This window comes from Macaca fascicularis, chromosome 6, assembly GCF_037993035.2.
Source record: "Macaca fascicularis isolate 582-1 chromosome 6, T2T-MFA8v1.1".
Classification (NCBI taxonomy): Eukaryota; Metazoa; Chordata; class Mammalia; order Primates; family Cercopithecidae; genus Macaca; species Macaca fascicularis.
Window position 1 is genome coordinate 4423226 of NC_088380.1, and position 26936 is coordinate 4450161.

A 26936-nucleotide genomic window follows, 5' to 3' on the forward strand; every position below is an offset into this window, starting at 1 on the left:
TGGGATTACAGGCATGCACCACCATGCCCAGCTAACTTTTTGTATTTTTAGTAGAGATAGGGTTTCACCATACTGCCCAGGCTGGTCTCAAACTCCTGACCTCAGGTGATCCGCCCACCTCAGTCTCCCAAAATGCTGGGATTACAAGTGTGAGCCACTGCACCTGGCCCTTATTTAACTTTTTGATACCAGAATTTACATCCCTTTCTAGTATGTATTTCCTGATTATTTCAGCTATAGGTGTTGTTAGTACTGTAATTTAACCCTTGTACTAGAACTAAAATTGCTTTATACACCACTATTGCAGTCCTAGAGTTTTCTGAATATGGCTCTATATTACCTATATCATGAAGTTTTGTGCTTTTGTAGCTTTTAGGATATTAATTAGTAGCTTTGTTTTTCAGTTTATGAAAACTCCCTTTCAGCAGTTTCTGTAAGGCAAATCTAATGGTTATAAACTTCCTTACCTTTTGTTTGTCTGCCAAAGTTTCTGTTTCTCTCTCATTTTGGAAATACAGCATTGCAGGATGAAGTATTCTTGGTTGGTCATTTTTTTTCCCATCATTTTGTGTATATCACCCCTCTCCCTCCTGGCCTGCAGGGTTTCTGTTGAGAAATCACCTGATAGTCATATGGAGACTCCTTCATATGTGATATGTTCCTTATGTCTTATGACTCTCAGAATTTTTTTCTTTGTCATTGATTTTGGATAGTTTCTGGTGAACTCTTCTTTGAGTTAAATTTTACTGGAGATCTCTGCACTTCCTGTACCTGGATGTTAGCATCTTTCCTCAGATTAGGAAGATTTTCAACCATTATCATTTTAAATATACTTTCTGACTCTCTTCCACTACCTTCTTCTTAAATTTCTATCATGTGCCCATTAGTTCTCCTGATGGTGTCCCATAATTCTCATAGGCTTTCTTCATGCTTTTTATTTGTTTACTTTTTGTTCTTCTGATTGGATAATGTTAAAGGTCCTGTCCTCTAGCCAACTGAATTCTTCTTTAGCTTTATGAAGCTGGCTGTTGAGGCTTTCTTTTGCAATTTTCACTTCAGTCATTGTATTCATCATCACTAGGACTTTTATTTTTTATTGTTTCTATTCATCCGTTAAACTTTTTATTTTGTTTATGCATTGTTTACCAAATTTCCTTTAGTTTTATTATTTTGTGTTCATTGTTGGAGCTTAGTTACTTTCTTCTGGAAGTATCATGATTCTGAGTCTTTATAATCCTTGTATCTTTGTGCTGGTTTCTGCCCATTTGAGAAAACAGCCACATTTTCCAGCTTTTATAGGTGTTCTTCATCAGGGATAGGCCTTCATTACTTGGTTTAGCTGGTAATAACCCTGGACGGAGGCCAAAGCAGGAGGATTGTTTAAGCTCAGGAGTTCAAGACCAGCCTGTGCAAGATGGTGAAATCCTGTCTCTACAAAAAATTAGCTGGATATAGTGGTGCATGCCTGTAGTACCAGATACTCAGGAGGCTGTGGTGGGATAATGGCTTGGGCCCGGGTGGTGGAGGTTGCAGTGAGCCAACATGACACCATTGCACTCCAGCCTGGGTGATAGAGCCAGACCCTGTCTCAAAGATAAATAAATAAATATAAATAAAAATAAAATAACCCTGGACAATGAGCTTGTTTTCAGGTTCTTTACGTGGCTGGGCTGCTGCTTTGCTCTGAGTTAGGGTGGGACACCTGGCTTGGCTCTGCTACCTGGCAAGGCCACTGGCTGAGCTCTGGAATCAGGCTGTGCTGCTGGATGGTCACTGCAATTGCCCCAGATTGAGTTGGGTCACAGGGTATATTCTCTGCCCAGGAGGTACCACTACTTAAGGTTAGCAGCTGAAAAAAGTTGGAGGCAGGGCCTCAGGTTAGGTTGAGCTGCTGATTAGAATGGATGGAATTAGCTGCTATGCTCAGTAGAAAAGCACAGTTGGGCTTTTTCTTCCTGCCTGGGTGAAACATTGGGTGGGCTTTGAAGTTGCATGGTGTGCTGTACATTTCCCAGTTATAGAGCACCTTGTCCTACTTCTTTGCTAAAGTTTCCTGTGGCACTTGTCTCTCTCCTTGGGTGGGGCCCACGGGTAAGGAACAAAGCTGGTCCTGGAAACCAGCCATCTAGGGGTTCAAGCCAGGTAGCCCCTGTCTTCACTTCTGGGAGTGACCAGCTCCCCTTTGCTGTGAGTTGTGCTGTTAGCTTGTACCTCTTATTGGGCACCACCAGTGGCAGGTATAGAGAGCTACCAGCAAGATTTGCATGCTGGTCGCTGTGGGCTCTGCCTCCTTGCTTTCTTTCCTCCTGACCCAGGTGATCCATCTGCCGTTTTCTCCTATGTTCCCCTTAGGGAGAGACAAGGTGGGCTTCCTGGGAAGTGCTTTAGAGTGCTGGGGAAGCTGGAGGTTGTTCTCCCGGTCTGTTTTCTCTCCACAGAAACAATTGTTTCTGGGGAATCCTCTGCATGAGGCACTGTGCTGACTCATCCACTGCATGAGGGAGACAAGTGACTCAATGAAAGTGAGACTTTATTTCTCTTACCTTTTCCATGCAGATTTTTTACATTCTATAGACCATAAACTTATTCCCAAGTTTAAGTATTTTAACTAAGGTATTTTTGTCTGTGGATAGTTGCTAGCTAAACTTTCTGTGGGGGGACGTGAGGCCTGGCATATCTTCTTCTGCCATCCTCCCGATGTCCTTCGTAAAAACAAACTTGTTTAAACCATATGATTTATCTGTTCAATGTTTACTTTTTAATATAAGTAGATGAATTCATGGACATGTGTGTGTAACTGTCTATTAATCAATATGTGTGTATCAACCGTCTATCTAGCTGTCGGTCTCTCCATGTATCTATTATCTATCCATCACCTATTCGTAAAACAATTGTTGTTAGACATTGGATACCAAGCAGCAGAGGACTGTAACTCCTGAGATACGGGAAAAAACAACGTGGGTCTTTATTTTAGGGGGCACTTTTCAGGTAGTGACGTAAAATGAAAACATAAGCAGGATACAGTAGTTTCACTGAGCTGAGGTGAGAAAAATTAGAATCCAAGAAGACTGAGGTATTTGAAATTTGCACATCAAATCAGTAAAACAAAAAAGGGAGCAACATAGAGACAGAGCCTCAGAACTCCACATGGGGTGCCCTTGAATATTCAACTGAACGTCAGCCTACAACCTGTGTGTCAGGTCAGACAGAGGCTGGACAATCAACAGCTACTGGGTAATTTTAAGGTTAACCACACAAAACTATGAACCGGGCTCTGCGACACTGAGCTCCAAATAGTCAACCTGGAAAGTCCTGGTCCGAGGCCGCTGGGTGAGATGTTTGTGTAATTTTTCTGGAGGACACCAAATTTTATTTTACAGGAGCTCTATAATGGTGCCTTTCAACTAACAATAAGGAAAAAGGTACCTATTTCCAGAGAGCCTCAGCACCAGAGTTTGTTGTCAAACTTTTGGGCGTTTGCCAATCTGATAGTGAGAAGAGATATCCCTTGTAGTTTTGATTTATGTTTCTCTAATTATGGGGGAAATTAATGTCTTTTCATATGATTAAGTGCTACCTGCATTTTTTTTTACTATGATCTGTCTATTCATATGTCTAGCTTATTTTGCCACTGGAATTTTTTCTATACTTTTAGAAGTTCTTTAGGTATTAGAGGTATTCACTTTTTGTCATGATATGAGTTGCAAATTTTTTTCTAGTTTATTATTTCTTTTTCTAGCATACATATATATACACATATATAATGTTTCTGCAAATCTTTTATTATATACCATTCATATAGCTTTATTTTTATTGTAAATATCTAAATGTTGAATTTAGAATGTATTCTGATATAGGATGAGATAAATGGATTCGACTTTACCTTTTCATCTGATTGCCTATCTCATTATTCTAACATCACTTATTTAAAAGTCCACTTGTTCCCATTGATGTAAAATTCCATCTTTATCATATATTAAGTATCTGCTTTCAATTGTGTCTATTTCTGGATATTCTGTTCTGTTTCATTGGTGTGTTTATCTAGCCATGAGCAATAATCACTCCGTTTTCATTAATATGCTAAACTGCAGTCATGCATTACTTAATGACACGGCTGCACTGTAAGAAATGTGTTATTAGGCTTTTTTTTTTTTTTTTGAAAACATCATAGAGCGCATTACAGAAACCTAGATGGTCTAGCCTACCACAAACCTAGGATATACGGTCTAACCTATCACTCCTGGGCTCCAAAGCTATGCAGCATGTGACTGTACTGAATGCTCTACGCAGTTTTGACATGACAGTGAATATTTGTGTATCTAGACATATTAAACATTAAAAATGCAGTAAAAACACGGTACTATAATCTTATGGGACCACTGTTGTGTATGCAGTCCATCGTTGACCAAAACATTGTTATGCAGTGCATGACTGTATTTTAACGCTACTGCCCTTCTACTATTAAACTTCAAATTACACAGAACTTGTAAATTAACTTGTGGAGAACTAACATTTGTGACATTGAAACATCCCGTTCAGGAATATGGTATAATTTTAGATTGACTCACATTTCCTTTTTCTGTTTTTCAGTATAGTGTTTTACTGTCAACTTTTAACATAGAAGACAAAATGATCACTTTAAATATAAATTAAATCATGTATTTTCTCTGCTCAAAACCTTCAGATGATGCTTCATCTCACTCAGAACTCTGGACCCTCCCAGGGGGCTACAAGTCCCTGTGGAATCCACTAGGTCTCTCTGCGACCTCTCTGCCTCTTTCCCTGACCCCCTTCTCCCTCTGTTCCTTGATGGCTTCCACGTTCTCACCTCAGAGCCTGATGCTTTTGCTTCCATCTGCTCAGCATCATCCTCCCCCAGCTACTTATTCACCCCCATAAGCCTTTGCTAAATGCTGTCTTTATGGTGAGGATTTCCTTGGTGATCTGCTTAAATGAAAGGCACCTTTAGCCTAGCAGCTCTGTTCTCCTCTCATGCCTTCTTATTTTCTGCCACTCTCATCACCTGATAATTACATATTATAATTTTCCTGTTTGTCTATATCCAGTCCCTCCCCACCAGCGTGAAAACTTAATGAGCTAATGATTTATGTTGAGTTGAATTTGTTCTCACTGATGATCTCCCAAACCTCAGAACCTTTTTTGACACACAGAAGAGGCTCAACAAATGCTTCTCAAACAATGACATGAATGATTAGCCCTAAAACAACTACTTTTTATGCCATAAATCTCTTTCTGAAAACCTTTTAAAAGCCCAAAGTAAGCTAGTGAAGTGACCTGACCAAACAGGCATGATTCACTGACTTGCAGGAGACAGGGTTGCCCTTGTAAGTGACTTCTGTTTTCTCTCTTATCCTCATTCACCCTTTCCTCTCCCTGTCCTGGGTACAGATATTTATTGCAGGTTTAGAGATTAGCATTTCCAAGTCGTTACATGGAAAATTCCCTGCCCTTTTGTCCTGGGCCAGTTTGTCACTGCAAAGTGTCACAGTTTAATCTGATAAAGGCAATGGATTCCGCAAATAAATCTAGATCCAGTCATAATAATCAAACCTTAAAGGTGAATTAAAACTGTTTAACCACAAGGAAAGGCAGCTTCAGTCTGGGTAAAGTTTTATTTCCTTTGTGCCATTAGAAGCATATCTCCACCTCTTCTCCAAACACATGCACACAGATGCACATATGCACATAGCCACACATGTGCACACACATGCCCACACACACAGGCATAAACATGCACATAAACATGCACTCATATACGCACATGCACACACACCATCCTACACATGAACACACAGGCACACAAGCCTACAGGCACACATGCACACCTTCACAAGGCACACACAAGCACACAAACGTGCACACCCACACACCATTCCACACATTCAGAGACACACACATATATGAACATATGTGCACAAATGCAGACATGCACACATGCACAAGGCACACACAAGCACACACATATGTGCACATGTGCACATACATATGTACACCTACACACCTGCACACAGTCCCACACATGCAGACACATGCATGCACACCTGCACACCTCTACAAGGCACACACAAGCACACACAGCACATGCATGTACATGCGCACACACAGACACACATGCACACAGATATGCATACACATACATGGACACATGTATGCACAGGCACACATGCACACGGGCACACCTGTGCACACACAGGCACACTCAGAGAGATCGTGATGAACTGACTGATTTGGTTCCCAAATCAGAGAAATTGCATTGTAGTTCTGAGAAGGCGTAGAGAGAAATCTCATAATTGCTGGACGTCAGGGACCTTCCACGTATAGTGTGAGGTGTACAAGCCCAGGCAGCGGCTAGGAACATGGATGAGGGAGGGAGGCAGGAGAGGAGGAAAGGAGCATGATGACGTCAGAGCGTCGGCTCTGTTTGCCTGTTTGGGGACTAGGAGTTGGGGGATGTGTGCTGCTGGAGCTCAGCTGACAAGGCTCAGGGAACATTGCAGGGCAGAGCTTTGACTTGTCTTGCTTCCCTCATGGCAGGAAATGTTATGCCCGATTTGAGAGCTAAGCATTCACTCGATCCCGGAGCCACATGACGCCCAGGCAACAGAGACCTAATATATAGTCACATATGAATGAATACAGGAGAAATCTAGAATTAATTAATCAATATTAATGCATTACAATACAATGCAATACAGTACAACACAGGTGAACGCTGCAAATAACAAACAAGGGCGTCTCCTGGTTGTCGTGCTCCTCTGACGCACAGCAGCGCCCTCCCTCGCAGGACTCCCTGCCCGCCTTCCTGCTGAGAGGGGTCTTGGGGGCGGTCCTGGGAAGCTCTGGACACAGGCAGTTATGGGCTCTTTTCCTGGAAGTCTTTGGCCCACAGCACTGTGGGATTTTCATTTATTTTCTATCCCTCCTCCAGGACCCCCAAAAGCTCTGGTGACTTCTTAGGGGCTAAATGAAACTTAGCAATGTGTGATCAACACGAACTTCTTACTATGTGGAAAAAAATCAGCAGTGATTTTACTTTTACCGACAGTCAAATTAAGTTGCTTTGTCAATCTAGGCAGGAAAACAAAATCCTGAAAATATAATTTGTATCTTATTTGAAGAACTTACCCCAATTTAAGCACTTATTTAGAATTGCAAACATTTGGGCATGATTTCAGTCTGTGCTGTTAAAATAATAGTTTCAGAATACCAGGAGCCTGTCAGTTTATAGGTACCACGAGCTAAATAGAAAATCAGGAAACAAAGTATGCTTAGGCAATAAAAAACTGCTGATTTATACATTGCTAATTTTCCTAGAGATTATTAAAAACTGATACAAAACAAAACCGATCGGTTTATAGTTATTTGGGGGTTTTTTTTGGTATGGCAATTTAAAGTAAATAAGAAATATGTAGAATGGTTGAAGTTATTTCACGTAAACTTCGTGAGTTAAATGATCACGCTGATTTACTTCAAAGATCCAGACTGTCTTCATCACAAAACAACAGAGAGAAAAATTCACATCGGAAACCATACACTTTCCTCATTATAAATTTTTATTATGGAGTATAAAAGACTACAAAGTCCAATATGCTTGACCTCTCAATAATCTATGTTCCCCCAGCAACTAACATTTCCCATGAATTATCTGAGAAGAGGGCTCCCTCGTTCACAGAATATCACTCCTCTGCTCTGCCTTTATCCAACAGTATATCTGATTCCTTCAGCGCAGGAAGAAATATGGATGTGGTAGACTATTTTCAGCTCTCTCTTTGATCCCCTTTGAAAGAGGATTTTATAAATTGCCTTGTGTAGGGTCCCATGCTGTCATTTTGTCTATTGCTATCTGTATATTCAAGTTTAACTGCAGAAACTCTCTTGGTGACTAGCAAGACTTCAAAAGTTGTTCACATCTTAGAACTGCAGGGCTATTTTGATGGCCCCCTACTCTTTATGATGTAATCTATATACTGTTTTCTTCCAATGGACGCTTCTGCCACAGAAAAAAATCATGCTACTGTTCCCAAACACAATCTACTCAATGATTGTCTCATGTTCAGTAGAGCAAGGGCACCAGCATTCAAAACTAAAATGTCTACTCAACAGCCAGTTCTCATGGGAAAGTAGGTGCAGAGGAGATCAACGGTGAAGGTAAGTTTATGAGAGCAGTTGGTCAACATTCAGCCAAGTACAGCTGTTGTCCAAACCACAAGCTGGATATTGCTAGGATTCATCTGTTTAAGGTCATTGTGTCTTTCTTTCTAGCTTATGAAAAAGAAATATTAGTCACCTTGGAGTTATCCAATTGTTAGAGAGCTTAAATTATTAGATGATGTATAGTTGACTAAAAAAAGCTGTGAGTGCTTGGCTTGGCAGCATTTTTCTTATTTATTACATTTTTTTAAAAAAAGAATTAATGTGCTATTTAAATTAGTAAGCTCCGTGGAACGGATATCCTTTGTTTGAGGATGAGTGACTCAAGGTTTCTCTCTGTTCTTGGTCAAGAGCCCTGCTGTCTGGATAGAGGGGCAGGTGCTCTTGTGGGGGTACCATGAGGCTCCCTGACTCCCACCCTCTTGAAAGACAGAGTTCCGGTGCTGCTTGCAGGTAGGGAGACCACTCTTCAAGAGGCCACGGAACTTTCCTGGGAGAAAGGGACCCATGCGGTGGCTCCCTGAATTTGTGGTTCAGTATTTCAGAGCCACGTGCAAAGGCTGCAATGCAGGAGTGAGGGCTGCATTGAGGGAATAGTCCCAGCTCCCAGGAGGGCTCCCGACGGGCTCTCAGCGTAAGATGTGGGCTCACAAGGACCTCGGATTGTGCAGAGGTGAGTGGATTGCAGCCACTTAGGCTGGCTGGTGCTCCGTTCCTCCTCTCACACTTTCCCAGGGTAGACACCTTGAGCACCAACAAGCCATTGTCACCTGGAGGCTGAGTGTGGCACCCTGACAGGCTTTTTCTGGGCTCCTGAACACCTGGAAGGCACATGTCCCACTGCAGTGGAGGTGCCATTAGGTAGGTACAGTAAGAGTCAGGGAGAAACGTCCTGCAGGCCGACGTCCCAGGTGGTACACTTTCTCTCCGTCATTCCCAGGAAGTGTGTTCCCTTAGGCTGAGAAAAATCCCCGGACCTGCAACCATTCTGGAAAGGGCCATAGCCCCTCGCCCAGGGGCCTCCAACACATCTTGCCTTACCCCATGAGAGATCCAGAGCATATCAACCCCAGCCCATCTACCCAAGTCACGCTGTGAGTCCTCATCTGCTCCCTGTGTGCCTGGGCCTGTCCTGTGGTTTCTGAGTTCATAATGGGAATCATGTTTTTTGCACACCCTTCAGTCATTCCCTCTTGACTTTTTTTTTTTCTTTTTTTTTTTTTTTTTTTTTGAACAGTGTCTTGCTCTGTTGCTCAGGCTGGAGTGTGGTGCAGTGGCATGATCTTGGCTCACTGCAACCTCCACCTCCTGGGTTCAAGCAATTCTCCTGCCTCAACCTCCTGAATAGCTAGGATTACACACACACACACTGCCATACCCGGCTAATGTTTTGTATTTTAGTAGAGACAGGGTTTCACCATGTTGCCAAGGCTGGTCTCAAACTCCTGAGCTCAGGCAATCTGCCCGCCTTGGCCTCCTGAAGTGCTGGGATTACAGGCATGAGCCACCGCACCTGGCTTCTCCCTCCTGATTTTGTATAAAGTGACCTCAGCACCACCTGCCTCCCATTTCCCACTTTGCGTTTTCTGACAGATGTCCTTTTTGATGGGCTGTGGGCCTTCAAGGAGAAGCACAGAGATAACAAATCCCTTAACTGTGTGGAGTGGACATGAGCTTTCAAAACTCAGATAGAAGGGCAGAGTTTCTCCAACATGGACTACTCGACAGGGCATTTTCAATGGATCCTTTGCCCAATCATAGATATCTATATTTAGATATTGAATCTGTCTTGTGAACCTAACACTGAGGTGATGTGCTTTTTTCTCATCACCCTCTAATAGGAAATGAAAACCCAGCGAATCTGTATCCCACAATCCTGACCGTCCAGTTTTGATCCTGACAGGTTTTCTTGCAAACACATGGTTTTCATGAATGAATCAATAGAATGGAGATCAGTGAAGCAGGCTTGGAAGTGGCGGGCTCCTCCTGCTCTGTGAGCATGTGTCTCCTGCTCAGAGGTAGGATACTTCAGATAAAGGATACCCTACATTGTAGCAAGGACACAATCTGTGTCTTAAAGTATTATGTGTAATCAGATCATTAAGTTTTTAAAAATTATGACGGGAAAGTCTTCGTAGAGTTAGGTTAGGGAGGACCCTATCATTCCCTTATGAAGAACAGCAGTCAAGCAAGGCCCTCAGCTCACTGCTACTTCTCTGAGGATAAAGTTGGATCAAAGGGGTCAGGATTTTGTAATTTCTGATGTTCTTCTGAGAGCAGTGAGTCTTGCCCTTACTCAGGAATGTTCTCTGCTGGGACATGGTTATGCTTTGTCTAGGTGTCATGATCCAGATGGTGCAAATATTTTCTAAAATCATAGTTTACCTCATGTTAAAATGGCACAAAATGACACAAATGTCAACAATAAAAGAGCGAGTATCTCCCCGTTGAGTACATGCTCTTTGTAAATAATGTTGCCAATGGCTTAGTTAACTAAATATGCTAATTCAACTTCCACTAAAGAAAATAATCATAATAATTTTCTCATATAGTTGTTTCCAGGGCTAAATAAAATAGTCTGTGTGAGTTGCTTGGTGCAACGCCTGATTCATAGAAGCACTCTAAAAATAAGGAGGGGAAGGGATGGAACGGAAGTTAGAAGACATGATGCATTACTTTTTTAATAGACTTGGGAAATGTGGTTCAAGCTCCATTGGCCACGGTCGTCCTAAGTGTAGTTTGACTTCTTCTTGTGAGTGGCCTCCACTTCCCTAGGGTGACGTGAGGGTTCTGAGGCTCGTGGAACTTTTCAGAAAGAGGTCCCTCACACAGTCTGTTTCTCCTCTTTGTAGGCACAGCGTGCCTTGATGGGCTCCAAGTCCTGTCAGGAATTGGGACCCTGCTGCCTGGAAGACAGCAAGGTTTCCTTCAGTGAGACTCCGCTGGGATGCCATGCCCTAGGTAAGGATTGGATAATGAGTAATGTTGGATGGGTGAGACATCACATTGACACATTTGTAGGTAGTGTTTCTAGACAGACACCGAGGAAAATTATTTAATGTCCTTTTGAATTAGAGAGATGAGAAAATTAACGGCCTACTGAGGGCTGAGCTCCCAGCCCAGGGCCCCTGCTCCACCCAAGGAGATCAAAACAGAGATTCACTTCTCTGTCACCAGATTCAGGGTGGTGTTCCTGCTCCATGTGCCACCTTCATGTTTGATAAACCTCCTCTGTTTGAGTCAATGTGAGCTATCCATCTATATATGTCATGGGGGAAAAAGCAGAGTCCTTCAGTTGGTAAGAGCTCAGAGAGGCAAAGGTGAGGTCAGGGACAGGTGAGGTATTTGACGTTGAATCTAAAGTAAGTATCATAGAACCAAATATTTCTGTTCCACAAGAAAAGCGTTCCCCAATAATACTGAATCTGGAAACATTTACTTCCTCTCCAACAACCAGGGTAATGTAAAGCCTCACTCAGAAGGAAAAGCTTAGTGAAAACCCAGCAAGGCAAAAAGCACAGCGGCAGAAAAGGAGGCATCTGTAGCCTGGAGTAACAGGCACATGCCCTGCAAGGCTCCCCTGAAAGAAGAAAGACACCCTTGTCTTTGTTGGGACTTGCTGAGAAGCTCTGCAAACAACACTCTCAGAAGCAAATTACCCTTAGCTATAGCGAGAGTTATGTTTTCAAAAAGCTGCACATACAAAGTTAATGTTGGGTGAGCTGGGACCCTGAGAGACTGGTGACTCTGAACCATAGGAATCTCATTAACAGGAGGAAGAGCCACTGATGTGGATGACGAATGGCTGAGAAACAGAAGGTATTCAGGTAACACAGAACAGGGCTGTGAAAGAGGACGCGGATAGGACTAGAACAGAGCTACTGTTTTCCACTGAGTAACTCTTGGCTACGGGTTTTACCAGTGTCTTTCCCTTCCTTCCTTCCTTCCTTCCTTCCTTCCTTCCTTCCTTCCTTCCTTCCTTCCTTCCTTCCTTCATCTCTTTCTTTTCTTTCTTTCTTTCTTTCTTTCTTTCTTTCTTTCTTTCTTTCTTTCTTTCTTTCTTTCTTTCTTTCTTTCTTTCTTTCTTTCTTTCTTTCTTCTTTCTTTCTTTCTTTCTTTCTTTCTTTCTTTCTTTTCTTTCTTTCTTTCTTTCTTTTCTTTCTTTCTTTCTTTCTTTCTTTCCTTCCTTCCTTCCTTCCTTCTTTCTTTTCTTTCTTTCTTTCTTTCTTTCTTTTTCTTTCTTTCTTTCTTTCTTTTTCTTTCTTTCTTTCTTTCTTTCCTTCTTTCCTTTCTTTCTTTTTTCTTTTTTGACGGTCTCCCTTTCTTTTCCTTCTTTCTTTCTTTCTTTCTTTCTTTCTTTCTTTCTTTCTTTCTTTCTTTCTTTCTTTCTTTTCTTTTCTTTTCTTTCTTTCTTTCTTTCCTTCCTTCCTTCTTTCTTTTCTTTCTTTCTTTCTTTCTTTCTTTCTTTCTTTCTTTCTTTCTTTCTTTCTTTCTTTCTTTCTTTCTTTCTTTCCTTTCCTTCTTTCCTTCTTTCCTTTCTTTCCTTCCTTCCTTTCTTTCCTTCCTTTCTTTTTTCTTTTTTTTTTTGACGGTCTCCCTCTGTCACTAGGGCTGGAGTGCAGTGGCACGATCATGGCTCACTGCAGCCTCAACCTCCCAGCTCAGCCTCTGGAGTGATTGGGATTACAGGTGTGTGCCACCACGCTCAGCTAATTTTTTCTATTTTTTATAGAAATGGGATTTTACTTTGTGGCCCAGACTGGTCTCAAACTCCTAGCTTCAAGTCACCTCCCACCTTGGCCTCCCAAAATGCTGATATTACAGGACATGAGCTACTGCACTTGGCCAGTTTTACTAGGTCTTAGAAAAAAGACTTGCAAAATATATTACTGCTTCACTATGTTGGGAAAGGTACTGCATGTTCGTATGTGTTGTGCTGACAATAAACATCATGCTTCTAGTATAAAGTTGGTTTGAGTCAATGCCATAAGCTATATTGTAATTATTTTTGCAGATGGGTCTAGGCATTCTCAAGTATACATTTTGTTGTTGTTGACATATAAGGCCTTATGTTTTAAAAGCCTGACTGAGTTTGCCAAGCAGCTGTCTGTATGAAGTGGGAGCAGTTGGCCTGAGTCCAGTGCTGGGACAGGGGAGCAGCTGCCCCTTCTCCCTGGGAGGGCCTTGCCTACAAACACTGGACTCCACAGTGGCCTGGGTCACATCTCACTCTAGGTGGTGGAAACTCATCGTCAATTTGTTCCAAATTTGGTTATTCAAATACCTCTGTTTTCCTATCATTCAATTAAGAAACTTCTTCAAATCCATTTTCAAAAAAAGAGCTCACTAGGTAGATTAGTAGTGTTCATGTTTCAGAATTAATATGTAAAAAGTGTTTAAAATATGAGTTCATGTCCTTTGCAGGGACATGGATGAAGATGGAAACCATCATTCTCAGCAAAGTAACACAAAAACATAAAACTAACCACCGCATGTTCTCACTTATAAGTGGGAGTTGAAAAATGGGAACACATGGACACAGGGAGGGGAACATCATACATTGGGGCCTGTCAGGGAGTGGGGGGCAAGGGGAGGGAAAGTATTAGGAGAAATACCTAATGTAGGTGACAGGTTGATGGGTGCAGCAAACCACCATGGCACGTGTATACCTGTGTAACAAAACTGCACATTCTGTCCATGTATCCCAGAACTTAAAGTATAATTTAAAAATGTTAATAAACACCAGAATTGAAAGTCAGGGTGCAAAGTTAACAAAACAATAGATGTTGGCATGAACATGGTGAAAAGGGAACACTTTTACACTGCTGGTGGGAATGTAAACTTGTACAACGACTATGAAAAAGTGTATGGAGATTCCTTAAAGAACTGAAAGTAGAACTACTGTTCTATCCAGCAATCTCACTACTGAGTATCTACTCAAAGGAAAAGAAGTCATTCTATGAAAAGAACACTTGCACATGCATGTGGATAGCAGCACAATTTGCAATTGCACAAGATGGAACCAACCTAAGTGCCCATCAACCAATGAGCGGACAAAGAAAAGATGGTGTATGTGCACCATGAAATACTACTCAGCCATAAAACAGAACAAAATAATGTCTTTTTTCAGCAAGTTGGATAGAGCTGGAGGCCATTATTCTAAGTGAAGTAACTCAGGAATGAAAAACCAAATATTGTATGTTCTCACTTATAGGTGGGAGCTAAGCTGTGAGGACGCAAAGGCATGAGAATGATACCATGAACTCTGGGGCCTCAGGGGCAAGTGTGGGAGTGGGTGAGGGACAAACGACTCACATTAGGTACAGTGTAACTGCTTGGGTGATGGGCGGACCAAAGTCTCAGAAATCACCACTGAAGAAGGTATCTGTGTACCCAAAAACCACCCGTACCCCCAAAACTATTGAAATAAAAATAGAAATTTCAAAAACCCAAGGCGCCAAAAGAAGAATGCTGTGGAATAGATTTTGGGTATGAAGAGCTAGTTGGGGCACATATCAGGTGTGCACTATGAAATGTGTGGACATCTGGTATACTGGACATTGTGGAAGTGAAGAAGTAAGCCATGTGAGAGGTGCAAGAACTTGAGATAGAACAGCCAGGGTCCCTGTGGTCATGGCAGGGGCAAAAATGTGGAGAGAACAGAAGTTCCTTCCATACTTGTCCAACACATTAGTCAGCCTTCCAGGAGTTGTTCCTCTCCACTTGAGGGCACATAGGCACCTTGGACTCAGTGCTGCCAACATAAATGCACAGCCTGTACCCCTCTATCTCTTTTATAGGCTCCCAATTAAATCAGCACCAAGACTCCTGATCCAGTTGCCAAGGGCTGTCCACACGTGTCTCCTTGTCTCTACTGCCTTTGCTTCCTGAGTTCAGGGTCCTCTCAGCCTTTTCACATGGCTCATGGTTCCAACCTCCCGACTGGGCTCACTGACTCCAGCCTTGCACACTTGGCCTTTCCCCACAGGATCAACAGTGATGTTTCTCAATTGCAATAGCACCCCTACACTGATAATAGCCTTCAGTGGACCCCTCACCTTCAGGGGAAGGTCTAGATGACCTAGATAGGGCTAGAGGATGGGACTCTTGAGTATCTAAACTGAGCGTGTGTTTCTAACTTCAATTCTGACCTCTCTCTGACTTGCTGAACCCCTTCCCAGAGGGCTACTCGCTGCCTGGTCTCCAGATGACCACTTGCTGGTCCTCCTTAGAGGTTCACTGCAACCCTTCCTCCAGGTATCACAGTCTCCCATGTACCTTAGCGCTTAACATCACCATGCCATGGCTCCCTGCTATTCTAACCCCATCAGACAGCAAGTCCCTGAAGACAAGCACTATCTGTTCTTGACAGCCTGATTTCTGGGGTCTTCCACAGAGAGTAGTCCAATGACATTTGTGGAATAGATGGAAGACAAGAACATCAAGAAAAGTGTTCCCAAACAAAGTGCTGTGCAGTTCTTGTTACAAAGAAGCACCTGAATCAAGTAGACCTCATTGACACCAACGTCATGATTATGGGTGGAAACTCCTGCCAATTCAATATGTGAAGAGTGTTTTCCTCCTAATGCACCACGCACGTGTGTGAACACAGACACACAACATCACACAGGCACTCACATACACTCGCACATATACACACTTGCATACACAAAGACACACCCTCACAAACACCATGCATATTCACACACATACATACTGACATACGCAAACACACATTCACACACAATATTTTCATAAAGACTAAAATTGTATTTTACTGGAAAAAAAGTCTTATGCAGTGGACTTAATGCATTCTAAAGGAATACATCTCCAGAGCTGCACACTCCTCAAGTGAGAGACCCCCTTGATATAGTTACTTATTGTCTAGGGGCTTCTGTGTGTACTTGGAGCTCAGTTGAGAACCATTACTACACGTTCTTATTTGATATCATGGCAATCTTATGCCTTGCTTACTATCATCTGCTTTTTAAGTTACATGCTACAGACTGGGGAGCACAGGCTACCCTAAACTACAGATGTCAGTTCTGCAAATGCCAGTGGTCCATTTAAATACAGATTCTAGAGGCGGTAGATGTTAGAGAAGTCCAGCAGTGGGTGTATCAACCATCTGGTGTTTCTGTGATGTAACAAACGCAAGGTATCAGCTTGCATAGAAAAGCATGTGGAATCATGAACGCACAATGTCCGGCTCTTACGACTGACACTCAGCCTTTTCCTAAAGCCCTGGGCTCGATTTCGTGCGTGGAACATGAGGAATGATTAATGAGCCAGCAAGAATTTCAGAAGGTTATAGAAACTGCCTGTATTTAGTTTAATGATGAGATGGTTGACAGCTAGCCTGCAAGAGACATTCAGGAGTAAGAACGAGCGTCACTCTGAGGACATGACCAGCTGCTTTCTGTCGTCAGTGGGCAGAAATGAGACATGAAGGAAATGGACTTAAACTGCATCATACGGTAATAATTTAAGATACAAAGAACTTCCTGAGGCTGGAATGGGTTACCACAGAAAAAGATGGAATCTCCCTTCCTCAAGGTCTTTAAAAATAAGTTTTGTCCAACGTTGCTAAGCCTAGGATGTTCCTCAGAGCTCAGTTAGGAGATCCAGGCCAGAAGTTCATGTCATTCCCGGAAGTCTATTTGAATTTGTCAGCGGTGTTTTCTCCCATCCTCCCTCACCATCCCCCTAATCCACACCTTCCTTTGTTTTTCACTTTTTTGTTTACAAACACTAACCTTTATTCGTCTGGTGTATACTTCTGTGAGTTTTCAAAAATACATACAATTATGGAACCCCCACCACCACAATCAATAGGTGAAATTTTGCCTCTGAATTTACGTTACCTTTTATCCACCAGTACTGTTTTTCTTTCTCTCTGTACACACATGGTAAGATTTAAAATTGGTAAGAGATCAGCACCAAATTGCCCTCTCCAACGTCATTTCTTCTGTAGGCAGAATAGAGAGGTGGGGGAGGGAATGTGGGGAGGGGAGATTTCATGCCCTCGTTTCCTGTAGTTAGACTCGGAGTAGTGAGGTGACCACAGCTGAGAGTGATGTGGGTGCATCTGCTCATTGTGTGCTCTGTGATAGAAAATAGTAAACTGAACTGATGGTTGGGAAAGAATGTGGAGAGAACATGGAGAAGAAAATTGGGAGAGCCAGCCCCCAAGTCCAGTGAGTTTACAGGAGAATTTATTGGGCTGGAAGAGCAGAGACCTCCATGAAGACTAGGCAAGCATGTCATCTAGAGGCCGTAAGGAGTTCCTCCTCTACAGCCTCCTCACCTCCGGAGCATAACGGGCCCCACCTGGAATCGAGAGGAGGCTCTGGATGTTGGAATAAGTGGCTCACTGATGGAATTTCTAGAAGCCTGGCATTCACACAATGAGGCACAGAGTGGGAAGGGATACAGTGTGGTGTCCGGAGAGGAGACAGCAGCCTGTCTGGTCAAAAACTGGGGCCCGGAGAGAGAGAAGGAGAGCTGAGAAGTACCCATTGCTTGTTGCCGGAGGCCTCCCTGTCCTGAGTAGGCCTATTCAGCGTGTCCATTGCAGAGAGGGTGCTGGCGAGCTGCAGTGGTAGAGGTGGAGAGAGCCCTGGCCGAGGCCCAGTGGGAGACTCAGAGGCCCTTCCCCTGGCAGAGCAGGTGGGTCACTTAGGAAGTCCCTGTGTCTCCTGGAAGGATTGACAAGAATGTCCGTTCACACTGAGTGAACTCTATCAACAGACATGCAAGACCCTGCAGGGACCCTGTTGTCTGTACACATATTTTTGAGGCAGAGGCTACCGCCCAAACCAGGAGGGAGGGCTGCACCACAGCGAAGGCCAGAGGCCACAGAGGGGCCATCCGGCTGGAGAGCCACACCCTTGGCGGAGGATCCACACACCGCCAGGGGCATGGTCTTGCTGCAAGGGGTCAGAGGCAGAGGAGGAAACGGCCTGTTGATGTGGGGAGGAGACACTCTAGAGCCTGGCTTAGCTCTGACCTACTGGGTTTCATACCCAACTTTTAGAGGATGGAATTCACACTCGGTAGATATGGTCATATATGTGTGTGTGTGTGTGTGTATATCATATATGTGTGTGTGTGTACACATATATGTGTGTGTGTGTATATCAAAAAATGTGTGTGTGTGTGCATATATATATGCACACATGTATATACACACACATGTCATGAGTTTCTGAGATCTGTTTCCTGGCTTGATTTTTTTTTACGATACACCCTCAGAAACACATTGATATATTCACTGCCACTGTAATTTCAGGGAACTTTCTCTTTCTTTCTTTCTTTCTTTCTTTCTTTCTTTCTTTCTTTCTTTCTTTCTCTCTCTCTCTCTTTCTTTCTTTTGCTCTTTTTCTTTGTTCATTCATTCTTTCTTTCTTGTCTTTCCTTCCCTCCCTCCCTTCTCCCCTCCCTCCCTCTGTCTCATCTTTTCTCTCATTCAGGAATCTCTCTTCTCTGTCTGCATGACTACTTCTCGATTCTGTTATTTCCACATTATATCTTCCCATCTTTTTTTCTACATTTCTAATCATGGCACATTTTTCCAAGTTAAGGAAAAAATATATATGTATACATACATATATACACACACACGCATATATGTGAAACATACACATGTATGCAGATGTGTATGTGTTATTTAATGAAATTCGTTTTTAGTAGCAGAAAAGCAAATGAGTGGATTTTTGAAGTATTTTCCTGGAAAACACCATTTTCATAGTGCCTTCTGTTGCTCACAATTACACACGGCATTCAACCACCAAGTTTGTGACCTCTGCTCTGGATAAATCCCATAATTTGAAGTGGTTGAGCGCATATGCCTGGCACCCTTCTGCTTCCTGGAATGCACGCCCGCGCCTTCGTGGCTGTCTGTGGCACACACCCACCTTGATGGAGAGCTCAGGCTCTCCCCAGCCTGCCCCACCGGGTGGCCTGAGTCCCGCACTCACACCGGGATTTCCCTGGGTCCAATGTGGTGGTTTTTATGGGCTCAGCCTTATCGTTGTGGAATTCTGCTTTCTGAATTTCACAGATGTGGATTTCTGCACAGTAGATGCTAAGAGACCCTAAGATAGCCGCCGCCCTCAGCCGGAATGGAATGTGTATCTTTGCAGCTGCTGGAAGAAGGACTCTGGTTTCAGTAGGTGAGCTGTGGAGGTGGAAGTTCCCAGATCAAGTTTTAGATTCCTTCAGGGCTTGGATTCAGAGAGAAAAGACGCCCTCCTGTCGGGGGCCAGCCGGGGTTTCCTAGGATGTCCGACTCATCCAGATGAATAGGGAACATGAGAAGGGAGAGAGAGAAGGATTAGTTTCGTGCAGAGTAAATGTTGATCTTTCCTCACCTGCTTTTCACAAGTCTTTGTCTCGCTGAAATTTTTTTTTATTAAATTTTAATCAAAAGCACAAAAACAGATTGTTTATTAGACGAAAGACTGACCCGATTGTAAGCTTTCCTCGCTCTGCCAGACTTACGGATGTCAGCAGTTCAACAATGGATAAGCGTGCTTCATCCAAGAGCCTGTGGCCACAGGGGCGCCTGAGCCTGGAAAAGAGGCTTATTGGAGAGGGTGAGTGAATTTTGTCATTTGGGCAAGGTGTTCTCCTCAGCAGCAGGTTCGCTCTAGGAACCTCTGTTTGATGAATGTGGATAACTATTTATTTATTTATTTATTTATTTATTTATTTGAGATGGAGTCTCGCTCTGTCAACCAGGCTGGAGTGCAGTGGCGCGATCTCGGCTCACTGCAACCTCTGCGTCCTGGGTTCAAGTGATTCTCCTGCCTCAGCCTCCCCAGTAGCTGGGACTACAGGTGTGCACCACCATGCCCAGCTCAGCTAATTTTTGTATTTTTAGTAGAGACGGGTTTCACCGTGTTGGCCAGACTGTCTTGAACTCCTGACCTCAAGTGATCCTCCTGCCTCGACCTCCCAAAGTGCTGGAATTACAGGTGTGAGCCGCTGCACTCGGCCCTCATTTTTAAATTTTGTAGTCATGTTTGGCCTTTTCTGGATGCTCTTATGTAGTTGACCTACATTTTTTAGGGTAGATCTAGTTAAAGAAGAGGATGCACTCTGGCCTCCAGGGACGTCACAGGACGTCACTCGTTCATTTTTTTTGGGTAAAGCAACCATAACTCCCCATCTGTGCATAAAGTTTGCCTTCTTAGTGGATAGTTAAAGAAATATCCCAAGCCATGTGCTGGGGCTGTTATTCCATGTGAACAGTTTCTTCTCTACCACACATTTTCCGGGCGTCATTCTTATCCTCAGAGACACACTTGAATAGATGAGTGATTAAAGTCAACCAACATCCTAGCTTAAGAGTGGTTAGAAAAGAATCATATAGATAAATACTTTCATTATCCTCTTATGAGGGACAAATGCCATTTTATCATCAAATTATTACCAAATATTTTTATTGAATTTACTTTGACAGGGGAATAATGTCCAACTCTCCTCAGATTCCTTCAACCTTGAGAATGCCACGCTCCCAGGAGTTGGGAAAAGATTTCTAACCCCAGCTTTCTGCCTGGTCCTTCATGGAACCCACGTGCGATGCTCCTTTCCAAAGAGCATCACAAATTCAATAAAAATGAAAGATTCTGCAGGCAAGAGCCTAGAAACAGGTGGAGAAGGCCCTGTGAAGTCACAGGGAGAAGATGGTTGTCCAGGAGCCAAGGAGAGGGGCCTCCAGAGCTCACATGCAACCAATCCTGCTGGCAGGACTTCCTGCCTCCGGAACTGTGAGGACAGGCAAACCTGCTGTTTAAGCCACCATCTGTGGCAACTTGTTATGCAAGTCCCAGCAAACTAATAGAGAAACAGAGATAATGAGTGACAATGTCACTGAAACAAGTGAATGTTGGCTAGTGGACTTGGAGATAGATCAAGACAAAGTGCCTTGGCCGGTGCAGTGGCTCTTTCCCATAATCCCAGCACTTTGGGCGGCTGAGGTGGGTGGATCACTGGAGATCAGGAGTTCGAGACCAGCCTGACCAACATGGTGAAACCCTGTCTCTACTGAAAACACAAAATCTAGCCAGGTGTGGTGGCGCGTGCCTGTAATCTCAGCTCCTCAGGAGGCAGAGGCAGGAAAATCACTTGAACCCGGAAGGCGGAGGTTGCAGTGAGACGAGATCTCGCCACCGCACTCCAGCCTGGGGCGACAGTGAGACTCCATCTCAAAAAAAATGAAAACGAAACAAAACAAAACACCAAGTGCCTTAAGCATCTGCAAGAATTTCTCTCTTATCTGTTGTTATCTTAGTCACCAAAGCCATTCCACATAGATTGCACATGTGCCTTTCTATATATACAAGTAATATCGAACACTGATTAGAGTAGCAGAAAGGGATGACAATTTTCACAGGTGTCGGTGTGTTTTGTGACTTCGAATGACCATGCAGACCACCACGGGGCCCCAGTGCCGCCTGTCAGCAGCTCTGAGGATGCAGCGAGCAACCGGCCGGGGGCAGCTGCTGCGGAGCCACACACACCCCCATCCTCAACTGCAAAGCTGAGTTTTGAGTCATTTTAGACAAAGGAGAGTCTATGGTTCCATTGACACTGTGCCCAGGCAGGCTCAGATGTCATGTCATCCTCTGTGTTCAAAATCTTTATATACATTATCTATAATATAAAACTTACAATTTTGCAAGACAGATACTGATATCCATATTACACAGAAAAATTCTGTCTCGGTGAAATTAAGTAGCTTTTCCAAGACCACGCCGCAGGAAAGTGTTAATTCTGGACTCTAATCTACACGTCTCTAACTCGCCACCAACCTGCTGCCTCTGGGATCCCTGTACAGCCTCCGTGCTTCTCCACAATCTCATTCCAAACCCTCAACCTTTTCCAACTGAGCCAGTGAAGTTTCCCCGGAGTCACAACTTCCGAATTCTGATTCAGAATGTTTCAAGAACAAATTCACCATTTAAAAAAAAAACACATAGAAAGACACAGATTTTACTTTTTTAAAGAGTTCATTTGGAAAACACAGAGGACCAGATGTGACACTGTTAACTTAAAAGCTCATTTTTTTTTTGTCCCCAAAATGTATAGCTGTGAAATGAGTGAAATTCTATAACATCGTGCTTAGGAATCCTTTAAGGGAAAGAAAAATAAATTTATAATGCTTTTAATTATGATCTTTTCTGATTTCTGCAGAAGACTTCACTGCTAAACTCACCCAAAGGTAATTTGGATAATAAGACTTGAGATTCATTGTTCACATGTTTGTAACTTTAATAGCCTAAAATAGTTGGTAAATTGCCCAAAAATGGGAAATGCTTTTAAGCTGAATGGCAGGAGAATGAAGTCAGGCCATTTACTTTCATGTTATCTTTTTCCTTCCGGACTCACTTCAAGATGTGTGGGCGGGGTAAATGCCAGGATATTTTACCTTTCAAATTCAGAGATCTTTAGATAAAAGCCGCCCATATTTGGACTGGGTTTAGAGTGGAATTCTCAGCCTAACCCTCTGCCTGCTTTTTCAATCTGTGAAAAAGAAGGTTCATTAATTTTCTTTATTCATGGCCACCAGCCTAGACTTCCCTATATTTCTAAGATATTATTTGACTTCCTCTGTAAACCTTTATAAACTAAAGCAAACAAAAGCAAGCAAACAAACATACCGCATGTATTTGGGATTATTTATGTTCACTGAAAATCGCATCCAGAAGTGGCCACTCCACACAATCGAGGTGATTCAGGTCTCAAAAAGCCAGCAAATTCATGTGTAAAGGAATCTCCCGGTCTCAGCCCAGTGTCTGTCAGCACCTTTTCAGGCCACTCCATGAGGCTGGCAGGATGTGCGAACAATATCTGTTTGCTGCTGAATTCGTACTACGAAAGGGTCAGTCGACAGGGGGGTTTCAAGTGGGAGCCAAGGCCCATCAGTCATTCTCCCCTGTCAGTGATAAGAAGCCAACAGGAGAGCAACGGGATAAGGAGAAACACTTCCAGGGCTCACAGGAGTAGCCAACGGTCACCAAATTAACACTGTTACACTGTAGCTCTCTGGAGTGTATTTGCCAACGTTCTGAAAATAACTTAAAACTAGCTTGTTTTCTATTTCTTAATGGTGAATAAAAGGAAAAGAAAAAAGAAGACGTAACTACATCTTAAAGCAGAATAAGCAAAAAATTTTGAGTTAAATGGGAAAAAATAGTCATGGGCTGTTCAGCGGACTCTGCTATCTGCCGCCAGGGCTGCTCCAAACCACTCCACAAGCCAAAGCGCGCTTTCACTCTGTCTCAGCATACGCAGCCTCCCTGTAACACAGGCGGTGGAAATTCCGGATCAGAAAGACACAGGACCGTATTTCACTCCCATGCAGATCGCTGTACACAAAGCCCTTTGCATTTGAGATTTGCATTGCGCAGTCAAAATGCACTCTGCCACCCTGGCCGTCTGACTCGTGGAGAGCCACCTCTTGCCTCAATGGGCTCCTGCAGTTCTAGAGATTATTTTGGCAAGTGCTGCCCCTGGGGTCTTCCAGGTGGCCAGAGAGAGGACCCACAGTCCTTGAGACAAGTGGCGACGGCTGAAATGAAGATGCAGGCAGGCAAACTTGTGCCAGGCCATCCAGAAGATCCTTTGACCACTGACTCTCATTTCAAAATGAAGCATGATCTGGCGACCCACTCAATTCCACCCGTCACTGTAAAATTGACTTATGTGGGAAAATGGGTTGTGATATGTAAGGTATTACTTTTAAATCAACCAGGTCACAATGTGTGCATTGCATCAAGGGATATGAATATATTTAAAATCTTCAAAGAAGATTCTCTTCCCTGATAACATAGCCTAATGAGTCATAACTCAGTGTCAGAGGGGCATTCCCCATATCTAACCTAAATTCTGCATGCTGTCATTTAAGCCCATTTCCTTTCGTTCTGCTTTAGCAAAATGTAAGAACACTAGCTGGCCACAATCCCATGCAAAAGTGTTGACATTTTAATTTTTTTTTTTTTTTTTTTTTTGACCAACTCTTGCTCTGTCGCCCAGGCTGGAGTGCAGTGGCGCAATCTTGGCTCACTGCAACCTCCACCTTCCAGGTTCAAGCTATTCTCTTGCCTGTCAACCTCCCAAGTAGCTGGGACTACAGGCACACACCACCATGCCCAGCTAATTTTTGTATTTTTAATAGAGACAAGGTTTCACCATGTTAGCCAGGATGGTCTCGATCTCCTGACCTCATGATCCACCCGCCTTGGCCTCCCAAAGTGCTGGGATTACAGGCATGAGCCATCGCGTCTGGCCCACATTTTAAATATAGTTACTGAATCACTTTCCATTGTTTTTTCCTTCATCATCAATAGCTCTAACCACTTTCATTCTTGCTCCAGGACTGGGTCCTCATGATCTGAAATGATCTGCTGCAGGCCTCAGGGGCGTGTCCCCTATGTCAGGACAGCTGTGTCAAAGGCAACCAACCTAGGGTATTTCTAGCCAGCGATCAGCAAACATGTCCTAATCATTCACATGGACAAGTCATTCGGTTGGGAACTTTAGAGAGAGTACAAATAAAAAGAATTCACACTCTAACCAGAGTTCTTCACAGTTTTCAGGGAAAAGGGTGTGTGGGCACAAGAGCCTGGGCCATCGAACCCTCTCATCTGCACAGAGGACTCCACCTGACTCCTCACCTGTCACCCTGGCCCAGGTGACAAGACAGGTGCTTTCTGCAGTTGGCCAGGCACCCTAGCAGTGAGCGCCACCTTCCACAGTGCAGGCTGGACGTGCGCTGTGCCTCTGCTGGGCCCCTGCTGTCAGCAAGAGGCCCACAAAGGCAAACTTGCTGGACCTAAGGCAGGAGAGCAGGCTCTTCCCCAGGGGAGAACTCCTGAGAGCGTGAGCAGAAATGCACTCCACTGCCGGGGAGAGTCGACTGCAACGCAGGGTGTGCTGGGGACAGTCACTGTCCGTGAGAAGACAGGGAGGGCGGATGGCCTGTTTTTAACAAAGACAGAGATCTCGTATATATATAGACACACACACATATATACTAAGCCACGCCATGTTTAAATTATGCAGCTGTTTTGTGCTTAATACTCATTTGTCACCTACTCTTCATTCATCCATCAGGTCGAGTATCTAATAAATAAGCATTTATTGTAGAATACATGTCACACCATAAAAAACAACTGAGCAAAGTTGCCGAACTTTTCGGTTTAGAATGAGGTAAGGAGGGCTGGAAATCGAAGATCAGAGAGAGGAAGATTAGAGCCAACCCCGAGGGAGATGCCCAGGAAGACCCTCCGGGGTCCAGGACAGCCCCGCAGCTCGCCAAGCAGCACAGAGAAGCAAGATGGACACCCAGGCTGCAGCTGTGGAGGGTTCAGCATTCGTTACAACTGTGGGTAAGAATCCTCACTACCGCAGGGATAATCCAAGTAAAAATTCAATTTTCCTGAAGACAACTTGAAAACAAAAAATAATCCATTTACAAGTCAGAATGTGACCGAATGTGTTGGGAACACATCAGCATTCTCTTGCTTTCAGTGGTTTCTGCTGTTTGTGGCTATTTTGTACTTTCAAAGACAAGCTGGTGATTTCCAACAGTAAGAAAACAACCTGATCTGTATGTTTCTAGCCTGCTCGACAAGTGAGAAAAGTTAATAGCCTCAAGGGCAGGGCTCCATAGAGTGGTTCTGAGAAATGTTGCAGATCAAGTAACTCCTATTTGAGTGCACGTCCTTTCTAAAAACTGGGAGGGCATGCACTGAACCAGACATAACCCTATGTTTGTCAGCGGCAGACAGCAGTGGGATCTCGACTTATTACAGACTCAAGACACTGGAGCATCTCCAAGACACACTGAATAGGTAGGATTCCAGAATGGGGAGCTGACAGCTCCCAACTCCCTTACATTATTCTTGTCTGATTGTAACTTATTCGTGCCCTTGAAATTTTAAAGTGAGGGAGATTTTTAAATAGTCTCTTTGGCCCTCTTGCTATAAAACTTCTCAAGTACTCATAAAGGTGCATGTGAAGACACATTAAACATACCATTATTACAAATTATTGTTGACAATCTATTTGTCTTAGGTTGAGCATCACTCCTTCCAAAAAAAATACGAACACCTGAGATAAAGATCTGTCTGCAAATGGCTGGTAAACAAATGCTCCCAGGGGAAACCAGACCCCATAAAGGAGTGAGGGAAACAGGGTTACAAAGAAGAAACCCAGTTTACAATCCCACCAGCAGTGTAAAAGTGTTCCTATTTCTCTTTCTTTCTCTCTCTTTCTCAAAAAAAAAAAAAAAAACCAGAAAGAAAGAAAGAAGAAACACAGGAAGGTGTGGCCTCAGTGCTTACCCAGGCACTTGGTCCCACAGGAGAGCTTGGGATATTGACTGTGTTCAAGGCTGAGGACTGGGTTTTTATGCTTTTATGCCTGGGCAGGGTGGGATAAGGGGCTGTACAGCCAGCCAGGCACTTCACCTGTCTTTTAAAAAGGGACCCTCATTCCCCAAGGGCACCCCCGAATCTTTGCCACCTCCCCATGGAAAAGATGCAGGTGCTGTTTTAGAAGCAAAAGCATCCCCAGTTTGGGAAAAGGGTCTCCCAGGAAGGATCCAGAGAAGCTAATGGGGTCTTTGTGGAGGGCTGACGTGTCCTTTATTCCATGTGTCATCATAATTTGGGAAAAGAATCCAAGGAAACTTGTGAATGTTTCGGAGTTGATAACAAATGCATTGGTTGTATCTGCTTCCGTGACTGCTGTAC